This window comes from Dasypus novemcinctus, chromosome 17 (genome assembly GCF_030445035.2).
Source record: "Dasypus novemcinctus isolate mDasNov1 chromosome 17, mDasNov1.1.hap2, whole genome shotgun sequence".
In the NCBI taxonomy this organism is placed as follows: Eukaryota; Metazoa; Chordata; class Mammalia; order Cingulata; family Dasypodidae; genus Dasypus; species Dasypus novemcinctus.
This window is the reverse complement of record NC_080689.1, coordinates 82,414,222-82,431,187: the sequence shown is the minus strand read 5'-3', so window position 1 is coordinate 82,431,187 and position 16,966 is coordinate 82,414,222. Positions and strand designations below refer to the sequence as shown.

General features: G+C 42.4%; 1 non-coding gene and 1 gene segment (V, D, J or C); both read right to left on the bottom strand.

Moving 5' to 3' along the window:
• The window catches only part of LOC131273778 (immunoglobulin kappa variable 3-20-like), a 1,006,205-nt gene that overhangs the window by 533,913 nt on the left and 455,326 nt on the right, over positions 1-16,966 (bottom strand).
• Positions 4,645-4,779, bottom strand: LOC111763627 (small nucleolar RNA SNORA9). Its single transcript, XR_002796464.2, has one exon. It is a non-coding gene; the product is annotated as a small nucleolar RNA SNORA9 (small nucleolar RNA).

Sequence of the window (16,966 nt, the reverse complement as noted above, 5' to 3'; positions counted from 1 at the left end):
TCCTAGCAAAGGATTCTTGATTTGTTTTGTGACTTTAAACAAGAGAAAACTGAGTGGGCTGTTGGGGACTTGCTGTCCCACTCGGGGCTGGAACACAAGGGGCATTTCCAGGGGCCAGCTGGCAGCTGCTCAAGGTCAGAGCTGAAGCCAGCCAGCTCCTCCTGGGCAGGTGGCCAGAGTCACAGTGGACCCCAAATCATCTCAGCACCCCTGGGCTGGCTGAACATCGCCCCCTTCAGCTAGAGACTCGGGCCAGGGCCCAGACTCACCTAGAGCCTCTGGGGAGGGGAGAGTGGGTGGCAGGGCCCAGAAGGCAAAGGGGCCTCCCCCTCCAGGAGCAGACATGGGCTTGGGACCCACTCTGCAGGGTGCATCCAGCCCTGCCACGGCGAGGGAAGCACGGGGCGGGGGCAGCCTCGAGCCTAGGGCAGCTCTGGAAGGGGGACGGGGCAGTGGGAGCCGGAGCCTTCCCCAGCGGCTGCTGCCTCGTCTTCCTCCACGGGGACAGCCCACACCTGTCCTGGGTTCTGAACTCTGGGGGTCAGAAGAAGAGGTGTGGGTTTTCTCTGCCCATGGCACTGAGATCACTGCACGAGGCGGGGAGAACAGGGGAAGGACAGAAGGTGAGGTCAGACCAGCGAGCCAGGAGACCTCAGGTGGTGTCAGAGTTAGAACAGCGATGAGCCACCCGAACGCAAGGAAAAAGCCACAGGAGACAGAGGTTGTTGATGGGGGAGCGGGGGGGGGGGGGGGGTGTATGGGAACCTCTTGTATTTTTTAACGTAACATTTTTGTGATCTCGATATCTTAAAAAAAATTACAGCCTCATGGCTGCACTGACACGGAGTAGGCAGGTTGCTGTGTGTCTGTCCCTGCGCCCGCCTTGACCACCCCTCTGTGCTTCCCTCCCCAGGGAGCGTGGCCAGCCCGTCCCTTCCTCTTCCTGCGTCCCTGGGGCAACTCACTTCTGGAACGGCCTCCGTCCTGTGCCTGTGAACGGCTACTGTCCCGGTAACGCCAAGGTCACCTGAAGGTGGACGGAGCCAAGTGGAACAAGGACGTCCAGAGCAGCGCCTGGAGCAGGACAGCGAGGACGGCACCTCCACCTCCACAGCGTCCTGACGCCGCCCGCGGCCCAGCACAGCGCCCACACCAAGGAGGACTGCAGGTCACCCCGAGGGCCTGCGCTCCTGCTGGTCAAGAGCTTCACCAGGAACCAGGCTGGAGCCTGCGAGGCCGCCCCGGCCCAGGGCGCTGCCCTCTCCCCAGAGATGCCCGAGCCTCTCAGTCCTGCAGCCCCTCCCCAGCTCACCTGCCCCTGCCCTTTAGGTCAAAGATCCTAATATTAGGGGGAAAAGAACAAAAAGAATGAACTATTAAAGTAAATGAAAATGCTTTGCACCTGTGGTTTCTCTGTCCTGACTTAATGTTGTAATACGTTGTTTTTCAAATTGCCAATATTTTCTTCTAAGGAACTAAGTCATTAGTTGCCCCAAGGACACCACCATTTAAGAAATCCATCCTCTACCCTGCCCTCTATAAGAGCCCACTGTCTTCAGAGCCTGCTCCACCGTACAGGGCACTAGAGGCTGCCTTGCTTTCCCTTCTCAGCCAGCCCATGCGGTCTTTCCAGGGAGGAAGTTCTCAAAGTCACACATGCTTGATCCCGTTAAACTTGTCCTGAGAACTTAACCCAAAGCAAGATTTTAGAAGGCAACAGCTATAAGGTGAGTCATTCTCTGCAGCGTTATATTAAAAACACACACACACAGAAAAAAAACAGATACCACCTAAATGAGCAAGAATAAGAAAATGTTTAAGTCCATTATGTCAAATTAATGGAGAATATTAATCCTTGGTTACATTTTTATTTTAATTTTTTTTTAAGATTTATTTATTTATTTGTTTCTCCCCCTTCCCCCCACCCCAGTTGTCCTCTGTGTCCACCCGATTCATCTTCTTTGTCTGCTTCAGTTGTTGTCAGTGGCACGGGAATCTGTGTTTCTTTTTGTTGCGTCAGCTCTCCATGTGTGGGGCACCTTTCCTGGGCAGGCTGCACCCTCCTTCGTGCTAGGTGGCCCTACCCACGGGGTGCACTCCCAGTGCGTGGAACTCCCCCATGCAACGGACACCCCAGCGCAGCAAGGAACTCCTTGCGCACATCAGCACTGCTCATGGGCCAGCTGCACACGGGTCAAGGAGGCCCGGGGTTTGAACCTTGGACCTCCCATGTGGTAGATGGATGCTTTAACCACTGGGCCAAGTCAGCTGCCTTGATTACATTTTTAAAGGCATATTGGGGGCCTTCTGTCTTCCAAGCGCCCTAATGAGCACTTTAATGCTCACAACCCTGTGAGGTTAAAAATGAACATTATACTCTCAGGCAGATTCTATACAGCTCAGGACTGGTCATTCCATAATTCAGCAGTTCCACGCCTAGATGGAATCGTTCCACTCCTAACATCTGTCCAACAAAAACCTATATATGCAATAGCGTTCAGAGCCAAAAACTGCAAATAAATGAAATGTCTACAGCAGTGAAAGGGATGATTACCTTGTGGTATACTTACACATTGGAACACAGCTCAGTAAGGAGACTCAAGAAACCACAACTATACCCAACAATGTAGATGAAACTTATAAGCATGATGCTAAGCAGAAGAAACCAAATGCAAAAGGTACATTCTATATGTTTGTATCCATATGAAACTCAAAAACAGAGAGAACTAAAATAAAGTTAGACATTGGGATGGGGTCCTCTTGCATCAGGTGGGGTGGGTGATGACTGGGAGGGCCAAGAAGAGGGTCTGGAGCTCGGCACTATTCTGCCCTCATTTTGTGCAGAGCTGTTTTGTGAGAGCTGTATGATTATGACTTGTATACTTTTCTGTATGTATATTATATTTCAAAATAAGTTCATCTAGAGGAATGTCTAAGACCCAGTTTACAGGTAAGAGAGGTTGAGAAGAATAAGTAAGAGGTCGAGGCCATACACCTGGCAAACGGTGGGCAGGGATCAAATCCCTCCTGCCTGAAATCGCCCTCTGAAGCCCCCACTGCTCTCCTTCCAGCGCTAACGGGGCTCCACAGACCACGTGGTCAGACGTGCTCCTTCCCCGCCTCCACCCCCTAGTGAGGGGCACCAGGTTTGGAAACAGAAGGGAGCAGGCTTCAGCAGGGCACCAAGGACAGCGCGGGGGGCCCACGTGTGAAGCTTCACGTATTGGGGTGGGGTGGGGGAGCAGGTCAAACCCACTCTGATTCTCCTCCCACTTCTGTGCGGGCACCGAGCTTCCCCTCTCCTTCTCCCACCCATCCAGCTAACAGTCACTGAGTTTGCTCTCAGCAAACACTCTTAAGGAAGTACAGAGACACCTAAGGCAGCAATCCTTCCCTCAAGCAACGTGATAATCCAGTTTTTCTACTCTTTTTCCTTTCCCTCGTCCAACCTAGAGCAGTGGGTGGGAAAGCACGGTGGTGGGAAAGCTGGATAGGGAGACCCCTTGCTATCCTTCCTCTTAAGAATATTCTCTATTATCACATTTTTTAAACTTAGAAGGTCTGAATAGAGTTCAGAAAGGCTAAATACCTTCCCTTCAAATTACATGAACTTGCTCACACATCCCTGGGAGCCACATTCAACAATTAAGGGCTCCCCTATTTCTTTTTCACCCCACAGATATAAAACCACCTTTATTCAACCACTCCCACCCCACCCAAGGCTTAAGTCTCAGCTGGACACTCTACCCACCAGTGTTACTCCAAGAATCAGAAATTCCAATGACTTTTTGGGGAGGTCATTTACCTCCCCCTCCTTGTTGTTTGCACTCACACTATCTGCTCCTCTTCTTTTCTTTTTAGGAGACACTGGGAACTGAACCCGGGACCTCCCATGTAGGAGCGAGGTGCCCAACTGCTTGATTCACCCCCTTGGTTGCTTGTTATGTCTCCCACTGTGTTTCCTCATTGCATCATCTTATTGCATCAGCTTGCTGTCTTCTTTATGAGGCACCAGGACCAAATCTGGGGACTCCTATGTGATAGGCAGGCACCCAACTTCTTGAGCCACATTGACTTCCTCATCACTGCACAGATTCCATGGAACTGCATGATGGACACCGAAGGCACAGGCTTTCAAGGATATTTCAGCTCCGGCATTATGGGAATTTTGCTGCTCAAACACCAGGGGAATGGTAGACTCCAAGGTGCCGTGCACCATGGTGGGAAGACATCGCAGCTGAGATCTGTCTCCAACAGGAACCCTGCTGAGGTCCAACATGTTCAGCCTCTGCTCCCATACTGCTCTGGAGCTACAACTATTCCTCAACATTGAAACTAAGCTGAGTATCAGCAGGTTTGACACAAGATGTGTGCTCAGCAGACATTCTCACCTGACTCTCCAATGCTCTTCCATTAAATTCAGCTCGTACTGCCCTCACCCTCCCTTAGCTCCTTAGGCATTCAGCTCTTCAGTAAAAACTTAGCCTTTGTTTCTCTAATCGAACATCCTGTACATTCAGAGTCTCTGAAAATCTGAATCTTAAATTTTACTTTCCGATAAACAGGCCACACATGGCCAGGTGGTTGCAATATTAATCAGTACAGACAAGATGCCCAGTATACAAGATTCAGGAGGGGGCAAGCAACTGTCTGAAATTTCTATTACCTTGCTCTGTAGATGGAGCAGAGCAAGGCCTCAAACCATTTCAAACCTGTTCTCGCAAGCACTGTAGGAATGCACAGGGTCACTGCAGACCCAAGCACGCTGGAGGCTTGCAAGCTCCTCGTCCTTCTGTAATTCATCTATGAATCTGATATCAGCTTCTCTTCAGAAAACAACATTCTGAAACCAGAACCTCCAGGACCCAACAAGTAAAACCAGGAGACATGGGATGAATTGTGTCCCCTGAAAGGGTATACTGAAGTGTGAACCTCCCCATACTGTGAATGTGGCCTTATGTAGAAATAGTGTCTTTGCAGATGCACTTAGTTCACATAAGGTCCTGCTGGACTGGGGTGGCCCTACCCCAGTGGCTGGTGTCCTAGTAAGGAGGGGGCGATTGGAAACCAGCTCGGGAAGGTCAGGTGGGAGCGCAGGGACACACCTGCAAGCCAAGGAATGCCAAGGCTGGCTGGAAGCCCCGGGAGCTGTGGGAGAGGAGGGGCGGTTTCTCCCTCTGAGCCTCCAGAGGAGCCAACCCTGCAACACCCGATTTCCAGCTTCTGCTCCCTAGGACCATGAGAGAAAACATTTCTGTTCACTTTTTAGTTCAATAGAGCTCTGCCTCAGGCTGCCACGAGCAGAGGTTGTTCCAGGAACTGGAGGGAAGGGAAGGCAGGGCAGACAAGTCCAGCAACCCTTGGGGGTGCCCCGGACTTCACAGACTGTGCTGATGGTGGGGATTTTCCAGGCGGCTGGTGGACAGGTGATGGAATCCCGAGCTGACCCAGGCAGTTTCTGCTGTTTTCTGACATGAAGTTTGTGCCCTTTGTTGCAGCATCGCTAGGAAACTAAACCAATGGGGCCGGCGAAGAAGAGCGCTCAGCTCCCCAAGTGCAAAACATTGCTGAATTTTGTCTGAGAATTTTTTGTGTAATAAGCAGAACTCAAAATCAATAAACTTCGATACTTAGCCTAGACAATTTCCAAGCAAAGAGTTCAGTCATGTCCCAGGTTCATCTTGCTATGTATACAAACTACATGAGGAAAGGTAAAATGGTAATGTGAAAAAAAAATCTGTTAAGTTGAATGGAACTAAGAATTATGATTTGGGTAATACTTCACCTGTCTAGATTGCAAAAGATGCTAAAAGTAAGATATCAACTGTAAAGAAAGAATGAACTGTTGGTAAGGTCAAGGGAGGCTTGATAACTTTTGCAAGTGGAAAGACATTAAGCATGTGCATATGGATCACTTCAAACAAGGAGCAGAAATGAGGAACAGAGATGGGAATATCCTGGAAAGATCTGTGGAGAACCCTCTTTTCTAATGATATGTGAAATAGTCAGAAGACATGTGCAAATTTAATACCTGATACTCCTTCATATCAGGTATTAAATTTTCAATAATTCACTTATTTTTTCCAATATAAAATAAAAAGATGTATAATTCACAGTAGTTACATTATTAAACCTGATGTGTATATATATATCATCCAACATACACACAATAGATGCTTAATGGTCATTTTTTATTGAATTTAAGAAGAATATCTAAGCTACCCAAATAGATTTCAACCCATCATTTTAATCAAATTTTAGATTGAACTGATCCTAGCTTGTCTTATCTTATAGACTTCCTGGAAGCTTTCATGCAGCTATGTCAGGTACACACATATTCCAAATTAGGATTTTTATACTGCTTTGTAGCAGAGTCTCTCTGAGTCAAGCAAACAGATGCCACTTAAAAGTTTCTGTTGATTGAACAGACAACATTAAGTCAACAATTATTTCAGTCTACAAAATTGTTATCAGGTCATTCACATTTTTTTAAATTTATTGAAGTGTATCACTCATACATAAACACACATATACAATACATGTATAATAATAATTGTGAACTTACAAAGCAAATGTATATAACATCATACAGGACTCTCTTACCTCACCCTACCACCATCAACTTGCTCTATTGCTAAACATTTTTAACTAGTTATTATTTTTGTTTTTTGTCTTTTTTTAATGTTACATTAAAAAAACATGAGGCCCCCATATATCCCCCACCCCCCTCACCCCACTCATCCCCCCATAACAACAACCTCCTCCATCATCATGAGACATTCATTACATTTGGGGAATAAATCTCTGAGCACCGCTGCACCTCATGGTCAATGGTCCATACCACAGTCCACACTCTCCCACAGCCACTCAGTGGGCCATGAGAGGACATACAATGTCTGGTAACTGTCCCTGCAGCACCACCCAGGGCAACTCCAACTCCTGAAAATGCCCCCACATCACATCTCTTCCTCCCACTCCCTAATCCCAGCAGCCAAAATTGCCACATTCAACACACCAATGCCACATTTTCTTTGACTACTAATCACAATAGTTCATGAATAGAATATCAGTAAGTCCATGCTAATCCACACACTATTCCTCCATCCTGTGGACATTAGAATGGTTGTGTCCACTCCACATCTATATCAAGAGGGGGCTTAGATTCCACATGGATGCTGGATGCAATTCTCCTGCTTTCAGTTGCAGGCACTCTTGGCTCCCTGGTGTGGTGGTTGACCTTCTTCACCTCCATGTTAGCTGAGTCGGGTAAGCCCAATAAACCAGAGTGTAGGAGTTGCAAGTCTGTTGAGGTTCAGGGCCTGGCTATCACATGGTCAGTCCAGAGATTCAAGTCCCCTGGGTATAAATTAAATCCCAGCATCAACAATAGTTTCAGTAAAAGTAACAGGAGAGGCTTGTGGACAAAGATCACATCTGAGTCCAGCTCCATCACACAGAAACACAAATTCCAATGTAGGGCCAACTGACATGGCACTGTACTCCATCTGCCATGCCCATAGAACCTGTGGGTCTCTGTAGCCCTCAGAAGATCCAGTACTGGGGTTTTATCTTCTTTATCTGTCTCTGGGTCTCTGCTGACGTATGCATAAAGGCAACCCCTCTGATAACGTCCTGGCTCTTTTTGGAGACTCATAAACATATAAACTTATTTGTCCTTTCCATTTCCCCCTTTTATTCAAGCCAAAAGCATTTTTAACTCCTGGCATTATATGTAGACTGAGATATTCTGCTGGTCCAAGTTGACCATTTTATTCAAGGTCATTTTCTAGTTACATCATCAGCTGGTACTTGGTAGTAATCCCTAGGCACCAGGGATGCTCATTCCTGGGAGTCACGTTCCATGCTGCGGGGAAGGCAGCACATTTACATGCTGACTTTGGCTTCGAGACTGGCCATATTTGACCAACATGGATGCTCTCAGGAGGTAGCTCTTAGGCATCCTGCAACTCTAGGCCTTGTTCTTATTTCAGGTGCACAGGCTTACAAGCATAGTCATTAGTGTCAAGGGCTCATTGTTGGACCTTCCTTCTTTTTTGGTCTTTGCCTTTGCACTTGGGGAATTGTTGCTGTTCCTTTAGGGACTATGATAGAGCTCCTCTGGCTAGGAAGTCAGCACTCCTTCAGTTGTTGTTTTTAATTGTAACCACTATGAAAATATCCAAACATTTTTATGTACCCTGGACATATGCCCTGGAGAACTCCCTGCCAACCATGGGTCCCCTGTCAATAACATCCCACACCAGTATTCATCCCCTGCCATTGTTCAAACTCTCTCTCATCCAAAACTTCTTCAAAAATGAAGCCCAATATATTGCCACGTTCCATTAATAGTAAAATGGAATATAGTGATGAGTTTAGAGGTTAGATATAGAATACTTATTAATTTAGAAAAATTAAGGTAAAAATAAATTGGGGTATCAAAAAATTTAAAAATGCAAAAGCTTTGTTTTTGGTGTTTTGCGTTCCATCACTGCCATGTGTTGTCCTGTATTCAAATTGGCAAGGCAACTTCTGTCCTTTCCTCAGTGTCTATGTCCTTTGTTTTTCTTTTTCTTTTCCTAATTATTAAGCTTATCTTCACAAAAGTTTTAGATCATAGTAATTCATATATACAATATACAGTACTCCAACATATCCAACATAAAACCCTTTTCCCTTCCACAGCAATAATCTTTTTACATATTTATACTATATTTACTGAAACTGATGTACAGATATTGAGACAATAGCTTTCAAACAAGGTAATATTTGTGTTTACATTGTGGTTTATATTTTAGACTATACAATTTTCTAAATTTTTAGTTACCTTATGTTTTACGTTATGATTTACATTTTAGCCTATCAGCCACTATGTATTTTTGGTGTAATTTAACATGTCTTATATCCATCCTTGCGTAATCTTGTGGAACACTTCTATTGCCCACACAGTTACATTGGTTCCATCTATTCAATACCTCTTTTTTTTTTTTACTTTTTTGTCTTTATTTTTTTAATATTACATTCAAAATATATGAGGTCCCCATATAGGCCCCACGCCCCTCACCCCACTCCTCCCATAACAACAACCTCCTGCATCATCATGAGACGTTCATTGCAAATGGTGAATACATCTCTGAGCACTGCTGCACAACATGGTCAATGGTCCACATTATAGTTTACACTCTCCTCCAGTCCACCCAGTGGGCCATGGGAGGACATATAATGTCCAGTAACTGTCCCTGCACTACCACCCAGGACAACTCCAAGTCCTGAAAATGCCCCCACATCACATCTCTTCTTCCCACTCCTACCCTCAGCAGCTACCCTGGCCACGTTCTCCACATCAATGCTACATTTTCTTTGATTACTAATCACAATAGTTCATGAATAGAATACCAGTAATCACTCTAATCCATACTCTATTCCTCCATCCTGTGGACCCTGGGATGGTTGTGTCCACTCAACCTCTATATCAAGAGGGAGCTTAGATTCCACGTGGATGAGGGATGCAATTCTCCTGCTTGCAGTTGGAGGCACTCTTGGCTCCCTGGTGTGGTGGTTGACCTTCTTCACCTCCATGCTAGCTGAGTGGGATAAGTCCAATAAACCAGAGTGCAAGTCTGTTGAGGCTCAGGACCTGGCTATCACATGGACAGTCCAGAGATTCAGGACCCCTGGGTATACACTAAAACCCAGCATCAACCACAGGCCTGGTAAAAGTAACAGGAGAGCCTTGTGAACAAAGATCACATCTGAGTCCAGCTCCGTCACACAGAAACACAAACTCCTAAGTGGGACCAACTGACATGGTGCTGAACTCCATCTGCCATGACCATAGAACCTGTAGGTCTTTGTATCAATACCTCTTTACCCCTCGTGTTAGGGCCCACAGTGACAGTCAGTCTTCATTGCTTGAAGGGCCATGTTTAGAGATATTTGCAACAGTGTTGAGGGCTTGACAGGCATGACTGCCCTAATATATTGGGAGCCACCATTTCTCTCGAGAGATACAATTCCCTCTATTTGAGAACATCAGTCCTCCCCAGGATGTGGGTATACCTTCACTCTCATTATATCAGTCTCTATCCAATGATATAACCCACTATGGCAAAATGAGCACTCACACACTCCCTAGAAGCCTGTCCTGCATCAGATTATCCCCTTTAAGCATCTTAAACACGTAACCTTCCTTATTTTTGAAAAAGTTTTCTCACCATGATACTCTCAACCATACACCTGAAAATCTCCTATGTTTGTATGTTCCCCCACTCTCCCCCCACTTTGTTGGGTAATATTACCCATCCTCCCATCCCTAGCCCCCCTCAAGCCTGCAAAGCCCCATCCAAAGGCCACCCTGTTCCCCCATTTTATCCCTTCCTTTACAAATATTTATTTTCAGCTTATCATAGATTTCACCCATGTAGGTGTCAGCTTACATCCTTCCTCTACCCCCCCAATTTCTTTTAAGCCTATCATCCAGTCTCTAGTTCTCTGAGGCAGCTTGGTTTACTTCTTTCATATCATTGAGGTCATGTAGTATTTGTCCTTGATTGCCTGGGTTGCTTTACTCAACATAAAGTTCTCAAGATTCATCCATTTTATCACGTGTGTTTGATGTGTATTCATTCTTAAAGCTGAGTAGTATCCACTGAGTGTATATACCACGTTTTATTTATTCATTCATCTGTTGATGGGCATTTGGGTTGATTCCAGCTTTTGGCAATAGTGAACAAAGCTGCTATAAACATTGATGTGCATATATCGGTTTGTGTCCTTGTTTTCAGTCTTTTGGGTATATACTCAGCAGTGTATATGGTTAGTTTTTTGAGAAACCACCAAGCTGTCCTCCAGAATGGCTGGATCCTTCTCCATTCCCACCAGCAGTGGATGAGCGTTCCCATTCCTCCATATCCTCTCCAGCAATTGTCATCTTCTGTTTTTTTCATAGTTGCCCATCTAATGGGAGTAAGATCATATCTCATTGTAGTTTTGATTTGCATTTCCATAATAGCTAGAGATTTGGAGCATTTTTTCATGTGCTTTTTAGCCATTTGTATTTCTTCTTTGGAGAAGTGTCTGTTTAAATCTTTTTCCCATTTTTTAAATGGGTTGTTTGCCTTTTTATTTTTCAGATGGAGGAATTCTTTATATATGCAGGTTATAAGTCTCCATTCAGGTATATGGTTACAAAATATTTTCTCCCATCGTGTAAGCTCTCTTTTCACTTTCTTGACAAACTCCTTTGAGGCAAGGTAGGCTTTAATTTTGAGGAAGTTGCATTCATCTACTTGTTCTTTTCCTGGTCCTGCTTTGCGTGTGAAGTTCATTGTCCTGAACTGGCGGGGGCGGATTCCAGGGACCTGTGGGAAGAAGTGGGGGTAGGGGCAGGGGACGAGAAAGAATGGAGGCAAGACAGGATTTCTGATCAAGCCTCGTTTATTAGGGGTAGGACAGTAGAATTTATACTGAGGGAAGGGAGCATGTCCATAGGTGATAGGCTAGTCTTGCAGGTGACAGGCATCCAAGGACGGGATTGGCTGAAAGTTAGCACCCGGTCTGCAGAGTTTCCCGCCTTGCGCATGCGTGCTGCTGTGTTTACCAGAGTTGTGGCGGGAAGGGGAGAACAAGGGAGGAGGAGAAGAGGAAGAAGAAAGAAGAAGAAGAAAGAAGAAGAAGAAGAAAGAAGAAGAAGAAAGAAGAAGAAAAAGAAGAAGAAGAAAGAAGAAGAAGAAGGAAGAAGAGGAAGAAGGAAGAAGAGGAAGAAGAAAAGAAAGAAGAAGAAGAAGGAAGAAGAGGAAGAAGAAAAGAAGAAAAGAAAGAAGAAGAAGAAAGAAGAAGAAGAAGAAAGAAGAAAGAAGAAGAAGAAGAAAGAAGAAGAAAGAAGAAGAAAGAAGAAGAAAGAAGGAGAACAAGGAGAAGAAGGAGAAGAAGGAGAAGAAGAAGGAGAAGAAGAAAGAAGAAGAAGAAGAAGAAAGAAGAAGAAGAAAAGAAGAAGAAGAAGAAGAAGAAGAAGAAGAAGAAGAAGAAGAAGAAGAAAGAGGAAGAAGAAGAAGGAAGAAGAAAAAGAAGAAGAAAGAAGAAGAAGAAGGAAGAAGAAGAAGGAAGAAGAAGAAGGAAGAAGAGGAAGAAGGAAGAAGAGGAAGAAGAAAAGAAGAAAAGAAAGAAGAAGAAGAAGAAAGAAGAAGAAGAAGAAGAAGAAGGAAGAAGAAGAAGGAAGAAGAAGGAAGAAGAGGAAGAAGGAAGAAGAGGAAGAAGAAAAGAAGAAAAGAAAGAAGAAGAAGAAGAAGAAGAAGAAGAAGAAGAAGAAGAAGAAGAAAGAGGAAGAAGAAGAAGAAGAAAGAGGAAGAAGAAGAAGAAGAAGGAAGAAGAAGAAGAAGAAGAAGAAGAAGAAGAAGAAGAAGAAGAAGAAGAAGAAGAAGAAGAAGAAGAAGAAGAAGAAGACCGCCATGTTGTTGGAGGTTGTAAATAGGCTTCACAGCGGGTGGCTCCCCACAGTTCATGAAGCCATTTCCTATTACAAGCACCTGTAGATGCTTCCCTACACTGCTTTCCAAAGTCTTTATGGTCTTGGCTCTTATATTTAGGTCTTTAATCCAAATAGAGTTGATTTTTGTATAAGGTGTGAGTTGGTAATCCTCTTTCATTCTTTTACATATGGATATCCAGTTCTCCAGGCACCATTTGTTGAATAGGCCGTTCTTTCCCAGTTGAGAAGGTTTGGTGGCTTCATTGAATATTATATGACTACATATATGAGGATCTATATCAGAAATCTCAATTCAGTTCCATTGGTCTGTGCGTCTCTCCTTGTGCCAAGACCTCTGCCTATTGTTGGCTCTCTTTGCATATGGCCTCATCCACCGAGTCTGTGTCACCACCTGTTTCATCTTCTTCATGGTTGGTCTGTACTACATCAACAAGATCTCCTCCACTCTGTACCAGATAACAGCTCCAGTCCTTACATGAGCCAAGATCATGGGCAAGGGCAAGAAAGGAAATTGACCCTGAATGTTCAATAAAGTTCATTCTTTGTAGTATGTAGCTTTGTAGTATGTTTTGAAGTTAGGTAGTGTGATTCCTCCAATTTCATTTTTCTTTTTCAATGTTTTTGGCTATTTGGGGTCTCTTTCCTTTCCAAATAAATTTCATATCTAGTTTTCTAGTTCATTAAAGAATGCTCTGTTGATTTTTATTGGGATTGTATTGAATGTACAGATCAGTTTTGGTAGGATAAACATCATAATAATATTTAGTCTTCCTATCCATGAACAGGGAATATTCTTCCATTTATTTAGGTCTTCTTTGATTTCCTTGAACAGTCTTGTGTAGTTCTCTGTGTATAAGTCTTTTATCTCTTCAGTTAAATTTATTCTTAGGTATTTGATTTTTTATTTACTATTGTAAATGGTATTTGTTTCTTGATTTCCCCTGAGATTACTCATTATTGGTGTAGAGAAATGCTACCGATTTTTGCACATTGATCTTACAACCTGCAACCTTGCTAAACTTATTTATGAATTCTAGAATCTTTGTTGTAGACCGATCAGGGTTTTCTATGTATAGGATCATGTCATCTGCAAATACTGAAATTTTGACTCTTCCTTTCCAATTTGAATGCCTTTTATATCTGCTTCTTGTCTCAGTGCTTGAGCGAGTACTTCTAAGACAATGTTAAGTAGAAGAGGTGAGAGTGGGCCTCCTTGTCTTTTTCCTGACCTTAGAGGGAAAGATTTTAGGATTTCACCATTGTAAACAATGTTGGCTGTGGTTTTTTCCTATATACTCTTTATCATGTTCAGAAAGTTTCCTTCTATTCCAATCTTTTGCAGTGTTTTTATCAAGAAAGGGTTCTGTATTTTGTCAAATGCTTTTTCTGCATCTATAGATAAAATCATGTGTTTTTCTTTCCCTTCAAACTGTTTATATGGTGTATTACATTGATTGATTTTCTTATGTTGAACCATCCTTGCATACCTGGAATGAATCCCACTTGGTCTTGGTGTACCATTCATTTAATGTGTTGTTGAATACAGTTAGTAAGTATTTTGTTATGGATTATTGTGTCTAGGTTCATTAGAGAAATTGGTCTGTATTTTCCTTTCTTGTGGTGTCTTTGTTTGGCCTTGGCACTAGGGTAATATTGGCATCATAGAATGAGTTAGGTAATGTTCCTCCTGTTTTGATTTTTTGGAAGAGTTTCAGGAAGATTGGCGTAAGTTCTTTCCATAATGTTGTGTACAATTCACCTGTGAAGTCATCTGGCCCTGGCTCTTTTTAGTTAGGAGGTTTTTAATGACTAATTCTATCTCTTTACTTGTGATTGGTTTGTTGAGATTATCAATTTCTTCTTTCATCAATATAGGCTGCTTATGTGTTTCTAGGAATTTGTCCATTTCCTCCGAATTGTCATTTTTGTTGGAATATAGTTTTTCAAAGTATTCTCTTATAATAGTCTTTATTTCTGTGGGGTGAGTGGTGATATCTCCTTTCTCATTTCTTATTTTGTGTATTTGCATCTTTTCTCTTTTTTTCTTTTTGATTATTGCTAAGGGTTTGTCAATTTTATTGATCTTCTCAAAGAACCAGCTCTTGGTTTTGGTTATCTTTTCAAGTGCTTTCTTATTTTCTATTTCATTTAGTTCTGCTCTTTATTTTCATTATTTCTTTCATTCTTCTTCCTGTGGGGTTACTTTGTTGGTTTTTCTTTTACTAATTCCTCCAAATGTGCAGTTAGTTTTCAATTTTAGCTTTCTTCTTTTTTGATGTATAAATTTATGGCTATAAATTTCCCTCTCAGTACTGCTTTTGCTGCATCCCATAAGTTTCGGTATGTTGTGCTATCATTATCATTAGTTTCACAGTAGTTATTAATTTCTTTTGAGATTTGCTCTTTGACCCACTGTTTTTCTAAGAGTGTGCTGTTTAATTTCCATATCATGGTGTGAAATCTGGGCCTCTGGCCCTTGCAGATTTCCAGCTTCACTCCACTGTGGTCAGAGATATTATTTTGTATGATTTCGATCTTTCTGAATTCACTGAGCCTTTCTTTGTGTCCAAGTATATGGTCTATCTTGGAGAATGATTTATGTGCACTTGAGAAAAATGTATATACTGCTGTATTTGGGTGTAATGATCTGTATATGTCTATTAGGTCCAGCTCCTCTAATATACTGTTCAAAGATTTGTTTCTTTATTGATTCTCTTTTGAGATGTTCTGTTCAAAGTTGATAGTGGTATATTAAAGTCTCCCACAATAATTGTAGAGACATCTATTCTTTCACTTACTTTTTCCAGTATTTGCCTCACATATTTGGATGTGCCCTTGTTAGGAGCATAAATATTTATGATTGTTCATTCCTCTTGAAAGATTATACCTTTCACTAATATGTAGTATCCATTTTTGTCTCTTAAAATCATTTTGCATTTAAAGTCTATTTTGTCTGATATTAATATAGCTACTCCTGCCATTTTTGGTTATTGTTTGCTTGTACGTTTGTTTTCCAGCCATTCACTTTCAACCTCCTTGAATCACTGGATCTAAGATGTGTTTCTTGTAGACAGCAAATAGATGGGTTATATTTCCTTATCCAATCTTCCAGTCTGAATATTTTGACACGTGAGTTTGATCATTGATATTCAGTGTTATTACTTTCAAGGAATTATTTATTTTAGCCATATTTTGTCTGGTCTTATGTTTGTCAGATTTTGCTTGTTTTTTTTCCTTCTCTTTTTGTATTTTTGGTTGCTTTACACTCTCTTCCATCTCTGCCTCTCCTGTTTCTTTCTTCCTGCAGCACTCCCTTTAGTATTTCTTGAAGGGCAGTGTTCTTGTTGACATACCCTTTTAATTTCTGTTTATCTGTGAATATTTTGAATTCTCTCTCATTTTTGAATGCCAGCTTGCTGGGTAGAGTATTCTTGGTTGGAAATTTTTTTTCTTTTAGTACCTTGACTATATCATAACACTGCCTTCTTGCCTCCATCATTTCAGATGAGAAATCAGCACTTAATCTTATGGAGCTTCCCTTGTATGTGTTTTTTCTCTTTTCTCTTTCTGCTTTTAGAATGTTCTCTTTGTCTTGAACATTGGATAATTTGACAAATATATGTCTTGGGGTGTGCCTGTTGGGGTTTATAGTGTTTGGGGTGCATTGTGCTTCCTTTGCATTTACATCCATCTCCCTCAGCAGATTTGGTAATTTTTCAGCCATTATTTCCTCCAACACCTCTTCTGTCCCCTTTTCCTTCTCTTCTCCTTCTGGGATGCCTATAATACATAGGTTTGTGAATTTTGCATTGTCATTCAGGTCCCTAAGTCCCAGCTGGATTTTTTTTTTTCACTTTTTATCTATCAGTTATACTATCTGTTTGATTTCAGATGTACTGTCTTCCACATCACTAATTCTCTCCTCTGCCTCTTCTAATCTGCTGCTATTTGCTGAGAGTGTATTTTTGATTTCTTGAACTGTGATGTTCATCACCATCATAGCTGTTATCTTTTTGTGTATTTCTGCAATTTCCTCTCCAAGTGATTTCTTCATATTGTTAGTCTCTTCCTTTACTTCATTAAGTTGGTCTCTAATAAATGTTTTGAGATCTTTAATTACTTGTCTGATGTTTGGCTCCTCTTCCTGGTTTTTAGTTTGTTGATTGGATTTGACCACCTTTTCCTGATTATTTGTTTGGCTTGTAGTTTTTTGTTGCTGTCTGGTCATCATTTTATCTTGGTGGGTTAAATCAGTTCCTTAGCTTCTTTCTCTAGCCTTGGGGATTGATTAGTTGTTGTCTTGCATAAATGTTATGTCTCTCTTAGTCACTTTGTTCTTCTTACTCTATTTTCTTGTTGCTGGCTAAGTTCACTTTGAAGGAAAACATTAGGGGCAGGGAGAGCAAAATGAGTAAGAAAAGAAAATACATAAAGTAGTGTTGGTAATAAATGTTAACAGCGCAACAATGTCAGATCTAG